The 12,471-nt window shown below is 41.7% G+C and overlaps 1 protein-coding gene across 2 annotated transcripts in view; it reads left to right on the forward strand.

Moving 5' to 3' along the window:
* LOC112453963 (von Hippel-Lindau disease tumor suppressor) overlaps positions 1-12,471 on the forward strand; it is a 42,397-nt gene that overhangs the window by 10,895 nt on the left and 19,031 nt on the right. The window lies entirely within an intron of this gene.

A 12,471-nucleotide genomic window follows, 5' to 3' on the forward strand; every position in this document is an offset into this window, starting at 1 on the left:
GATGCGTAACGAAAGTAATTATCTTCGAAGATTAATTTACGTTATAATAATTATCGCAACACGCAAAGGGTATCCATTGTGCGAAGTTAAGATCCTAATTAAATATCTTGGCGCGCTCGTAGCGTACTTACCCATTATATTCGGAAAGATCCGTCCCTCTATAATAACAACAACTTTGATCCCGATCTTGATGATTTTAATATATAAGTGTATATACATAGCGCGCGCAGCGCGAAATGCACGTCGACGCGTTCCAAATCGCAAACGTCAACGAAATTCCGGATTTGCTTACGTCGCTACACCACGCAAGATTAGATATGTAAATCAATTAATCCGTAGTAATTGAGTTAGAGTTCCTGATTTGGTCGTTACCGCGGGAATCATGCCGGAATAACGCGCAATAACATTCGAACCACCGTCGGCGTCGCTATACGTAAAGCGAGCTATCACAAATAACGAATAACGAGTCCCTCGGCGTGCGAATTAATTCCAGAAGTATGTATTCTGAAGTACGCGCGCCAGCGTTTTTCTAATACTATTCTTCCCAAACGATCATTCCGTCACATTTCAATTATAATTCAAATTTCTTTTAATATTCAATCATTCTCTATCCGGAGGCGTTCCTGACACGCCTCGTCGAATAGATGTCTATCGTAGTCGCGCTTGAAAACATGCAAATTGGCACTGCAGAAACGGGCGAGTGAAAAAAGAACGGGGAAATTCAATTCCCTTTTGTCGCGCTCTAAATGTCAGAATAATAAATTTCCGTGTTTTCCAATCTCGAGAGAGAGAGAGAGAGAGAGAGAGAGAGAGAGAGACAGCGCGAGAGCGGGCGCAGCGCGCGTTCCTTTTTCTTTTATCGTTCCCGATACCCATAAAGAAAGCGAACGTACACGCAAGGGCAGCTTAATATCGCGCGCATAGCGGCGGGCGCGTCGTGCTTTTCCGTGCAGAAAAATGCAACTCCGTGCTGCACTGCACGCGGCTCCCGGCTGGCTAATCGATACCTCCTCGGAAGGTGGAAGAAAACTCCACTTCCGTCGCGATTCGCGATATACGCGATGTATTCCAATATAATTCCCGGGAGCCAAGGATCGACGAGAGAGATTTGTGGCGCGCGTCGTGTCGCGTCGCGTCGCGTGCAGACCTTTTTACGCAAGCGAATACGAGACGCAAGTGTGTTATCTCTTATCGCGAGCCGCAATTTCGATGATGCATCGCCGCCGGTATCGCCCTGAGCGTTTGCCCTTCTACCGCGATAAACGCGAGATTATTCACTCTCTCTTTCTCTCTCTCTGCCTCTGCCTCTCTTTCTTTCATGAATCGCTCTTAAAGCCCCATCCTGGATATACTCTTTACGAAGGAAAATCACTCTTTATTAAGCGCCCTTCGACGTGATACGAGCTCGTCGCTTTGCCGCCGCTGTCGCTTTGAAGTGCCTCTTCGAGTATCTTAATGTACCTTTCCTTCGAGAACGCCTTTCGCGCGTCGCTAACGAGAAAAATGACGCTCCAAAAAGGAACCAATTTTGCCGTGCAGCGTACTAACTGCGACATCAAAGTATGAAAGATTAATATAAATTCACATAATATTAATTCGCCACTCCTTTATCATTCGCGCGCCAGTCTTTTTTCGCTCTCGTGAACACTGAACGATTATATAAATAATTATTATTTATAGCTTACAAATAATGTTTTTCAATAAACGGAACTTTAGGTAAACTTATTTATAATAGTATACGTACTTGCACTTATATTCTTATTTTAATGCTCGAATATTTGATAAAAAATGAATCGCTATCTTATACATGCAGTCGTGCCGCGAAATTTTTAATGACACGCTCGTTGTGACTCACATAATCCACGTACTAACTCAGGCGTTGCTTTCTCCCTCTCTCGTTCGAGCGGCATCGAAAGGAAAAGCTTTATCCAAGAGCTCAGGTACGGTATACAAAGACTTATTTCGTTTCTGAGACGGATATTTCTTCTCTCTCCTGGAGCACGCCAGAGAGCTCGACAAATATTTCCCGAGAATTTATTCCGCCGGAGTAGATATACTTATGCTCACGCGCGGACCGATACGATTGGTCGGAATCGTCCAACTCCAAGTTCTCGTCACTTGACCCTGCTTGTTATGCGCGCGCGTAATACATTTCTTCCTTCTTGGCTGCACATCCAGACGTGTCGTTGACCGGGCATCCAGACTCGGTCGTATTTTATGAACGAATCTCAATTCAGACAGCCGATCAAATTAAAATAATTTCGCGTTCGTCATCTACTACTTATTTAAATATATATATATGAATAATATGATCGCGCTACAATAACTAATCCGATGATTTATAATGTATTATTTCTTAGGATTCTTAGGAAACAAAAAGAAACATATATAAGATTTATTGTTTAAGTAAATGTAAGTATGGGATAATTAACCTTTCAGTATAGATTTACAACGCTGCATTAATAATCGCGTTTTGAAAAAAATTAATATGCAAGATACTAGTCTTAGGGATAAAAATATTTGTCTTTCATCGATTCCATGTAACTATATAACTATAACGCTGGTATCGCCTAATAGTATCAATTTATCGCTTATTGGTGGTTTCCCATTCCTCACCTCACGCTTAAATCCTGCAGATAATAAATGCTATAATATTAGCGCGGTTTGATTTGTCTAGCCAACGAGAATCGTGAATCGCGCCGTTGCACCCCATCGGAACATAGATGTTCCGATATTACGCGGCTGCAATGTCCGGATTTAACCCCGCCGCATATGTAACGCTGAATAATTTAGTACAATTCGATGCAGTTGCATAATGCACTTTGTTCCGATTCGCGCGGCGCGTCGTCCTTATCACACGCGGATATATGAATCGCTACAATAAATATATCATGGAGAAATTAATCGGTAATGTACACAGCGCTGAAAATTAATGACGATCGCATTATTTCGTCATCAATTTTCACAAGTCCTATTACTATAACGGACATGTGTAAATGCGACGTGTATGTTACGTTTTATATATCCACTTTTTTTAATAAAGGAGAGATAAGCGAGACCATCGATACGTGAAAATTAGTTAACGGACAAGGACAAGAAAATAATAAGGTGAGAAGAAATGACGCTAGGCATCCCACTGTGTCGACATATGGTTAAGCATTGATTAATTAAGTGAAGGCGAATTAAAAGCGGGATTTTCACAGTAATCCAATAAGTATCATGAAGATCCGTACGTCGCGATTAGATTCACGCTGCGACGAAACTTGCGTTACCTTTCAAAGGGGGCTTAGAGAGCCTTAGAAGTTCAAATGCGATTACAGAGGCATCGACTCAGCGAACGCTGCTCGTTAGCTTTCTGATCTTACACGGTGTAATCTTTCACTGTACTATACTCGCGCTCGTCAGCCTCTTTCGCTCTCTCGAGTCGTGCAGTAGAAACGATTTAAACACGGATAAACTCGCGGGGAGAGGGGGGGAAAGTAGGATTAAATCGTCCGTGCGTGCTATTTTATTTGAAAACTGTTTTTCTCAAGTACTGAAAATTGCAGAAATACCGTTTATCCTATATAAAATATTAATTTCTCTCTTTTATAATATCAACATCACAATCTACATTCTATAGATGAAAGAACAGATCAAACGAAATTTATCGTTGTACGAATGTAACATTGTCCTTCTTTCGTTTCCAATCATAGAATAATAATAGGGAAAATGTTTTCTTTTTGTTATTTTGTTTTAAGCCATTTCACACGCTCGATTTTCCTCGTTACTTTATCCAAGTTTCTACCGGAGGTTCTCTCTCTCTCTCTCTCTCTCTCTCTCTCTCTCTCTTTCTCATTCATGTCTAGGCAAAATAAGCGCGTCTAGCGCTCATATTTCTAGGGGGTCTTTAAGTAACTGTTAGCTCACTAGCGGTGCGTTCTTAACGATCCTCCCCTCTTTAAATTTTACATCGCAACGTAAAGTTTTTTTAATTCAAGTACGGTGCCTGGGATAATATTTTGCTTAGAGTCCAGGTCAAGCGCTCGGAAGATAGGCCCTAGCCCTCGGGTGTTTCGTAGGACAGCCCGCGCGTGTAGGAGTGTAATTGGGGAAATTAATTAACGGTCTCTATATAAGCGCACGAGGGCGTCGCCGCGCGCCGTTGTGTTTCACGTGAGCGCTTGTACGAAATTCACGTGCCATGGGGGACGTTTACGGAGCTCTGATGTCCTTTCGTAGTACGACACACGGTACCCTCGGTACGTCGAGCAACAACCACAAAGCAGTTGTTGCAGCGAATTACGAGGCGTGTACGCGTCCCCGGGAATTCCACCGCGATGCCATAATGCACCACCCCGCGTATTTACGTTAACGCGTTGATTACACGCGCGCGACATTATTCCGCGCTACTTTTAAAGCACGTGCAAGGAAAAAGCCATAATACGAGGAACCATTGTCGCTAATAGCGTTATCGTAATTATCGTAATGGCAATAATAACAGCAATTTTACGATATTCGACGCTAAACGATCCGGTAATTAAAGCTGAAATTAAAATCCTGAAAAGATAAAGACCATTCATATTTAAATGGACGAGGAGAGAACTTTTTTTTATATAATTGCCTACTACAATCTTACAATTATGCAATTATAGTTCGTGCCTCGAAACTCCATCTCGGAAAATTCAATTTTGTCGAAGAATTTTGTTTTCACAAAGAGGGTCGGAAATTCTTAGACGTCGTGTGTAGAGAGAGATGATAAATATACTCGATTCCTAAAATTGTCAGAAAGTTATACAAAAGTTATAGATTACATTTTATCAGCATATTTCACTGTTTCAGCATCGTTTAAAAACGTTTTCGCTGCACAAAGGTATATGAAGAAAGTGTTACAGTTTAATATTACATAACGGAGATTAAAATTTAGGAAATGTATGACAATCTTATTGTTTTCCGGAACGTTCTGTGTGGATACACGCGTATGCTCGCCGTTGGCGTTGCGGCCTCAGATGACCGTAAAACGCGTAACCGTACGGCGAATGCGCTGAGTGCATACGAGCGTTAAATGCACGGGATATGGGGCATGCAGTCCGGGATATGCGACCTTAACGGGGGTCATTCTGCGGCTTTGTCGTGGATTAACTCTTAACTTTAGCGCGACGCGTCGCTCGGGGATAGATACGACATCCGATGTCCCCTTTGAGAATTTCTGTTAAGCTCGCGTGGTCGTACAAACGGCCCACTTTCGATGTCCCTCGAGAACCGCGGTGGTGCGGGCAAAGTCGCCTTTGTTACGTCAAGTAGACCAGTTAGCCAGTTAGCCCTTGACTCTTGATTATACCACCGCGGGTTATACTCGCGCGATTAGTTTACCGCGGTATATTTAACTGTCTCTGTAGGGGACGGGCGGCAGGGGGAATGAACGTCCGAATAATATTTTTACTTTAAAAGACTCAACATAGAAAACAAAATCGCAGCTCTTAATGTTTAGAATAATTTGGGGATGTTTGAAACGTTTGAGTTATAAGCCAAAACGCGGTAAAACATATCAAATTTGTCGACTCTCTATAGTCCGATGCTTTCATAAGCGTTAATTACGGCAAAGCGTTTCATGCGGAAAATTAATGCGAGGCGTGTCTAATTATGTTTATTCATATTATTTTGGATTTTGCTATGCAAACTCACCCGACTGAATTATTATAATTCGTCGTCGGACCAGATGAAAGTAGCATCCTCTATTTTATTTCGTACCGCCCGCACTGCGACTATAAATCATATCCACCCCGGTACAATTTGCACTATATTACCATACAAATTACCATAACGTGAACCGGAACTACTGACGACGACGACGATGACGACGACGAGCGCCCGCGAAAAAATGTTCAACGAAAGAGAAAAAAAAATATGTGCGTTTTCGACCCCGTGGTTCTCGCGTAATGACATTTCTAACTCGTACAATATATAAGTTACGAAAGAATGAATGTAACAGAGTGTTGCAAGCGCGCGTATTGCAGTTTATCGAAAGCTTTATATTCGATCGACGCTGTCGCGCATAATATTACGGAAGATTGTACTATGAAAGAGAACGCTCTCTGTTCAAACGTTGCCACGCTCAATATTCCGAATACGATGTAACGGAAAGCATTCGAAAACACGCCACTATACGGGTCTTTTGAGGGTTCGCGTTCGACGAGCCTCCGTTAAAATAACGTAACTGAGCGATGGTCCAACCCAATCAACAGTGCCCCGAATTTCCCCCGGCCGGGGAAAATATTCACGTCGTATGCATGGAATGTCGTCGCGCGCCCGGAATTTCGGCGAGAAAATAAAAGCGACGCGACGCTCGCGCTCGCTCACGTGCGCGCCTCGTCGAGATCAAAACTTTAATTTATTGCCCGGGGCACGCGAGCCCCTGGCTTTCTAGATCGAAGGGCGGATACGAGACTTAAGTGCTTTTATCAAACGTCCTGCATTACGGTGACAGATCGTTCGCGCGCTGTATACATACATTCGCGCGATCGCGCACGAAAGCTTGAATTTATACGTTAAGAAGCGCGAGTACTTTTGTGCATGTGACTGCATGTCCATAAATGAAAGCAGTAGACCGTAAGTATAACTGATATTGTCGCAAATTAATGTTAAACGAGGCGATATTACACGTATTACATACGTTACATTAAAGTGTATCATCCTCTTTTTTTTTTTATTCTGAAGATTTACATAATTTATGTCTACGTACTAATTTATAATATTATGATTATTATTTCTCTTGTCTAATTAATTAAAAGAACTAAATTAATTGAAAGAAACTGCATCAAGAAAATCGAATTTTTAATTTAAGTAATTTTATCATTATGTTTCTTTCTTATCTTTCTTGCCTTGCAATGTAAATTGTTTACTTCTTCGATTCCTGAATTCCTTCAACTTTCCAATTTTCAATTTTCAAAGGTTAATTTTAGAGTTAAATAGAATCGATCTAGTTTTTCTATCTGTTCTCTGTGCGGGAATTTATTCCCTATTTACACGTATCGTTTTTCCTGCCGCTATGTAGTAACACACGGCCATATAACGAAGTTGCATTCTCGTGTATGACGATGCACACACATTATTCTCGGTTATACGACGCGTCTGTCGCGCTATACGCGACTGCGATAGAATTAATTCTAGTATACAAAATACATTTGACAGTCTAGATTTTACCGCGGCGCGAATAAAAGCATTAATATATTTTGCGAGAGGTATTCGCACAATAGACTTTGGCAAATAATAAATCTCGTTTTACATCGGCACGAGCGCGAATGTATTAAATAAATGACAACCAAAATATAAGAGCATACATCGGTTCAGTCGCGTCAGTGCACAGTGCCATGGTATAGTGATTTCGCAGAATGTATTTTCATCTGACGTTGTGCGTATTATATATTTCTATTATACATAATCTAGCGTAAATGATTATTTTCTGCGATAAATTCCTTTTAAAATAGTCGTTGATGAAGAATAAACATTTCTGTCGCGAATGTGTGTGTTGATTGAAATTCACATTTTTAATAATAACGAAGCTATCTACTTTGGTGAACCATGTGACGTCATCATACCTACGCTATATCAATTGTCATCACACAGAAAATAATAGACATATAAATACTATTTTGTGAAAAAATTTCAAAATTCAAAGCTCAGAGTTTCTAGCTCTTTTTCGCGTTATCTCCCTTTCTCGCGTTATTCTACAATCTACATGTACCAATGTCGCAGAATTCGTACTAACCGTTCGCGATTCACGCAGTAATCGTTATACAAGTCCACTAGAAATATCGTATCGGGATTCCGCGAAGGGCATGATTTTCCGCAGCGCGGTTCCAAATCCGTTTTGTTCTCGAAGACATCTCGCATCGTTGGTTTTCCAAGTCGATGCGCTACCGTCATCGTCGTTCTCACTGTGGAAGAGAGAATCGTGTCGGTGGAAAATCCCGGGAGGATAGCGCCCGTCGTCGTGACGGTCGTGATTCGTGACCCCGTTGCAGTGGCGTGCTTTCAATTTTCGAAAAAAACAAACCGAGCCTCCGGAACGATGCGAGCGTCACAGCTTGACGGGAGTCACATATACATATAGCGCGGCACTCTTCTCTCTTTCTCGTTCCTCCCTCCCTCCCTTCTCCTCCTCCTCCTCCTCCTCCGCTTACATGACCACACTGGCGAGCAAACACACCGGAAGCCGCGGATATATCCCTGCGGTCATTGGCCGGCCGCAAAACCGCGAACCGTAACTCAATTAATCCGGATTGATCCGTCGGTAACATCCGAGCGCGCGCTGCCGGCACAGGACGATTGTGTGCGTTTATGTATGTACATGTGCGGATCGATCGGGAAGGAGAGAGAGAGAGAGAGAGACGAGATGATATACGTATATTCTCTTCTCGGTGATTATCTCGCGCCGCGATAATGACCGAGGTGACTCGCGTTCGAACTGTCCTTCTAGAAAACCGCACGTCGAAACTGTTCGAAACTAATTCTGCGATTTCAGGAGAGAAATAGAAAATTGAACCAAGATTTTGAAATCTATACGCTCGTACAAGGAAAAGATTCTAAAATTTACTTCCGGGAAATGTGGGAATTATTTTAAATTTCTCTTTACCTTTCAATCTACTTTCTTACTACAATTAGAATTTTTTACGCTCAATTTTTTCCGTTGTCCTAAATATATACATATAGTTTCAAAAATATATAGCCCTACCTTTTATCATCTTATCATATATTCCATTGACCGCTGTGATATTGACTATTGAATACTTATATTTACTCTTCGCTCTTGTATTTCATTTTCGTGTCTCGACGTGGTCTCTCGTACATTTTTAACAATGCCATTTTAACCATGGTCAGGCCATTGGATTATAACTTGATACATCGCTCCCCATTAATAAATTTTTATGGATAGGTATAAATACACGTTCGCTTAAATACACACTCCAGTTTTCTGATTATTGGAAATTGTGATAATTTATAATATGCTTATTATGTAAGAAATTAATTATGCACGCGATAGATAAACTAACGGTAACACGTGCGCCAATTATAATTATCCTGTCATTATTATTCGCCCTGTTTATTCGCGGGATTAAATGAAAGTGTGAGTTATCACGCGTCGGCGACCGAACGACCATTATTCAACGCATAAGCTACGTGTACGCATCCTGCGCTGATTTATTTCTACCCCGGCAATGGAAATATCGCGACACTTTCGCAAACGACCTCATTTAATGCTGTAAACATACTAGAGCCGTACAGGCTCTGCTTTGATAAAACTGAATGCCGACATTTTTTATCGCATGTATTCGCGCAAGCATTTCAACCATTCGCACGTGCAATTTCGTCCCTTTCGCGCCAAAGCAAAAGGACGTCGACGATCACGACGATGACGACGATGATCTTCCTTGACCTGCATCAGTTGCACCGGCGCGGCATGGGCAACTACGACCGTGCAACCGACATTCCGCACGATTTTTTCTCGTATTTCTTTCGCATCAATAAGTTATTCTGATGGTAATTTATCACGATATTGTTAACTAATACCCTTTAATTAAACATTGATAATTGGAATAGAACAGATTTATCAATGTTACACGCTCGCATTTATTTTTAATTTAAGAGATATGATTTTAATGTTGTTGCGATATCTTGATGAAAATATTCTCGTTCACGCGCCGGGTGCTCGCAATTAATTGAATTGATCAATAATTGCCTTCCTCGATTTAACGGTGCGAATAAAATGTCGATATTTGTTTATAACGATACGAGCGTTATTTTGCGACCCAACGACTTTTATTCACGTGAACGTTGCGATACGCGATTCAGAGGACACAGTCGAAAATTTTTGTTCAAATTGATTCAACCCGTAAAGAAGATTTCGTTCGAGTAAAAGCAACTTTCTCTCTCTCTCTCTCTCTCTCTCTCTCGAGAGAGAGAGAGAGAGAGAGAGAGAGAGAGAGAGAGAGAGAGAGAGACGAGTGCATATAGAAAAGTACGGATAAGGAGGAGGCTGCGGAAATGAAGATAACAAGTGGAGTGAAGCACTAGAAAATCTCACCGGCGCGGCGCGGGCGAGTTTCATCCTAAGGAGAGCCGAGATCGGAGGTCGACATATATCCGGATATCGTATACAAGGAATATTAAATACCAGCCCTTTCGTAATATTCTTCCGCGTGTCTCGGTCTCTTTTTTTCGTAAAACTTTTCGTTGTTTTATAAAATAAATAAATATCACGATATTGCGCTCGCGCGCATTGTTACAATAGCGACATGTACGGCTGTTAAATTCAATTAAAGCTGTGCATTTGCCTGATTTTACATGGAAAATTGATCAGCGCCTATCAGTCTCGCTGTCGGCAGCACGCCGAAAAATACGTATATTACGGGAGAATAATGTTTATCAGATGATCGAGTATCATATCGTATACCATCAAAGCGAAATATGTTACAGTTCTTTACACCCTGCTGTATCATTTCTGTGATTCATGTTCCGTTTTCCGACCCGCCGAGGGGAGCAAGTAATATTCAGGCATCACTTTCCGCGCAATAACAATAAGTTCGCGAATTTATCTTGGCCAAATTTCGCCAGGCGCGGCGGGATCTCAGAGTTTTTCAGAGACGCTTTAAAAAATGGCCGTACCCAGGAGCGTCGTTACCCTTAAATTGTATGGCGTATGAATATCTTTCGTCGCCATGGCCGTGGTCGGATCAGATGCGGACTCACCGCGAGAAATCACCGTGCGTCCGTGAGATAAACCGAGCTCGACGGAGAGCGAAGAGATCTCTTCCCGTAAATCCGCGAAGGGAGAATCCGATGATATGTCACGCGCTGATCCGCCATAACAGAGACGTCGTCGCGATTTAGAAAACATACTCATTTCGAACGAGACGCGTATATTTAGAATGGAGTTGGCATTTTTGTCGAAGCATAGAATTTTTGCTTATGTGAAAATAACAAACGACGATTAACGACACCGCAAATTCTTATTCTTTAGATATAAAGTTCGATGAAATATTCCTAGAATATTTCTTAACCAAAGTATAGAAGGTTCATAAAGCGAAAGGAGGAAAACTATAGAGTTCGAGGGAAAACTGAATTTCTTTATTATATACTTATTATCTTTTTGAAATAAAATATTGCGCGTGCATGTTTTTAGAGAAAAATTCAATTTCGCAAGAGTTATTTTTGTAAATATAAAACGGTAGACATTATTTTAAAAATTAAGATTGTTAAACGTTATAGCGCGCTAAAGCGATTTCCGTCGACATTTCGAAAGACAGCGACCATTGTTACAAAGCAGCTCGGCGTAAGGTCCTAATTTAAATAAGATGAGGAAGCGAGCAGACTCTTTTCCGGCGCACGTTTTTGCTTTTCTGTGCCGCGAGGTAAACTCCTTTCGCAAATGCCGCGAGAGAGACTCGTCTGAAAGGCAATTATCTAGATTCTAGAAAGACAGTGAGGATTGTGGAACCGACATGGTGGCAAGGACACGTCATGAAAACAGCTATAAAGGCTGGAAATTACAGAAATATACACGAACGCGAACGAGTAGCGCGAATGTGAGAGTTTTCGTTGTTAAAAAGTTTCGTTGTTTCGTGAATTCGCATATTGCGTCACCGTCGTAGCGAACGTAGGAACGTTCATTGGCATTTCAGTCAAACAGTACGTCGAAGATAGTTTTAAATCAATTTGATTACATGTCTGTGCTGCTGCAGTTCGTTCGTTGTTCGGACTTCGGACACAGATGTTTCATCGGTAATCTCATCGGCGCGACCTACAGCGACAACGTAGAATTACTTTGCTTGCGTTATTGTCGCTTCTCATCGACACTATTTTATCTTCCTTTACTTTTATCCATTTTTGTGGGTAAAAATTCCTTAGGTTTTCTCGATAATGACAATGAGAAGAACGGACCGATTCTCGCTCGTAGATATTTGAGTACTTGGGCACGTTCTTCCCGTTTCTTCTCTCGTGTAAGTCCGTGTCCGCCGCGTGATTCCTTCCATTTTCTCGCGCGTGTCAACGTGGGCTTGGTCAAAAAAGGGAAAAGCGATACGCACGCGGGAATGTAAATGAAAACGGTAATGCCGATTTAACGCATCGTAATCGCGCGCCGAGTTTCCATGCACGTAAGCCGGAATATGCACCAAGTTTTCGGGCTTATGGTATACGTACGATCCAACGGCTGCCGCATTGTTAATTCGTTCCACTTAATATCCTTATCCCGTTACTTCGCTTTACTTAATCAAGAATGCGCTCCTAAGCGCACCAAGAGGATTTTTGCGTAGGGGGATGCATGCGTGCGTCGTAAGCGCGTCGAAAGGCGTGCTGGAAAGCATTCGCAGTAGAATTCCGTAATAATTTTGAGAAAATGATAAAAGGCAAACAACATAATTTCCTTTTCTCGCGTATTATCCTACACACATTTCTATATGTTATTATAATTAACATGTATATTGTACCTAT

This window comes from Temnothorax curvispinosus, unplaced genomic scaffold, assembly GCF_003070985.1.
Source record: "Temnothorax curvispinosus isolate PA1 unplaced genomic scaffold, ASM307098v1 QBEX01004771.1, whole genome shotgun sequence".
Taxonomy (NCBI): Eukaryota; Metazoa; Arthropoda; class Insecta; order Hymenoptera; family Formicidae; genus Temnothorax; species Temnothorax curvispinosus.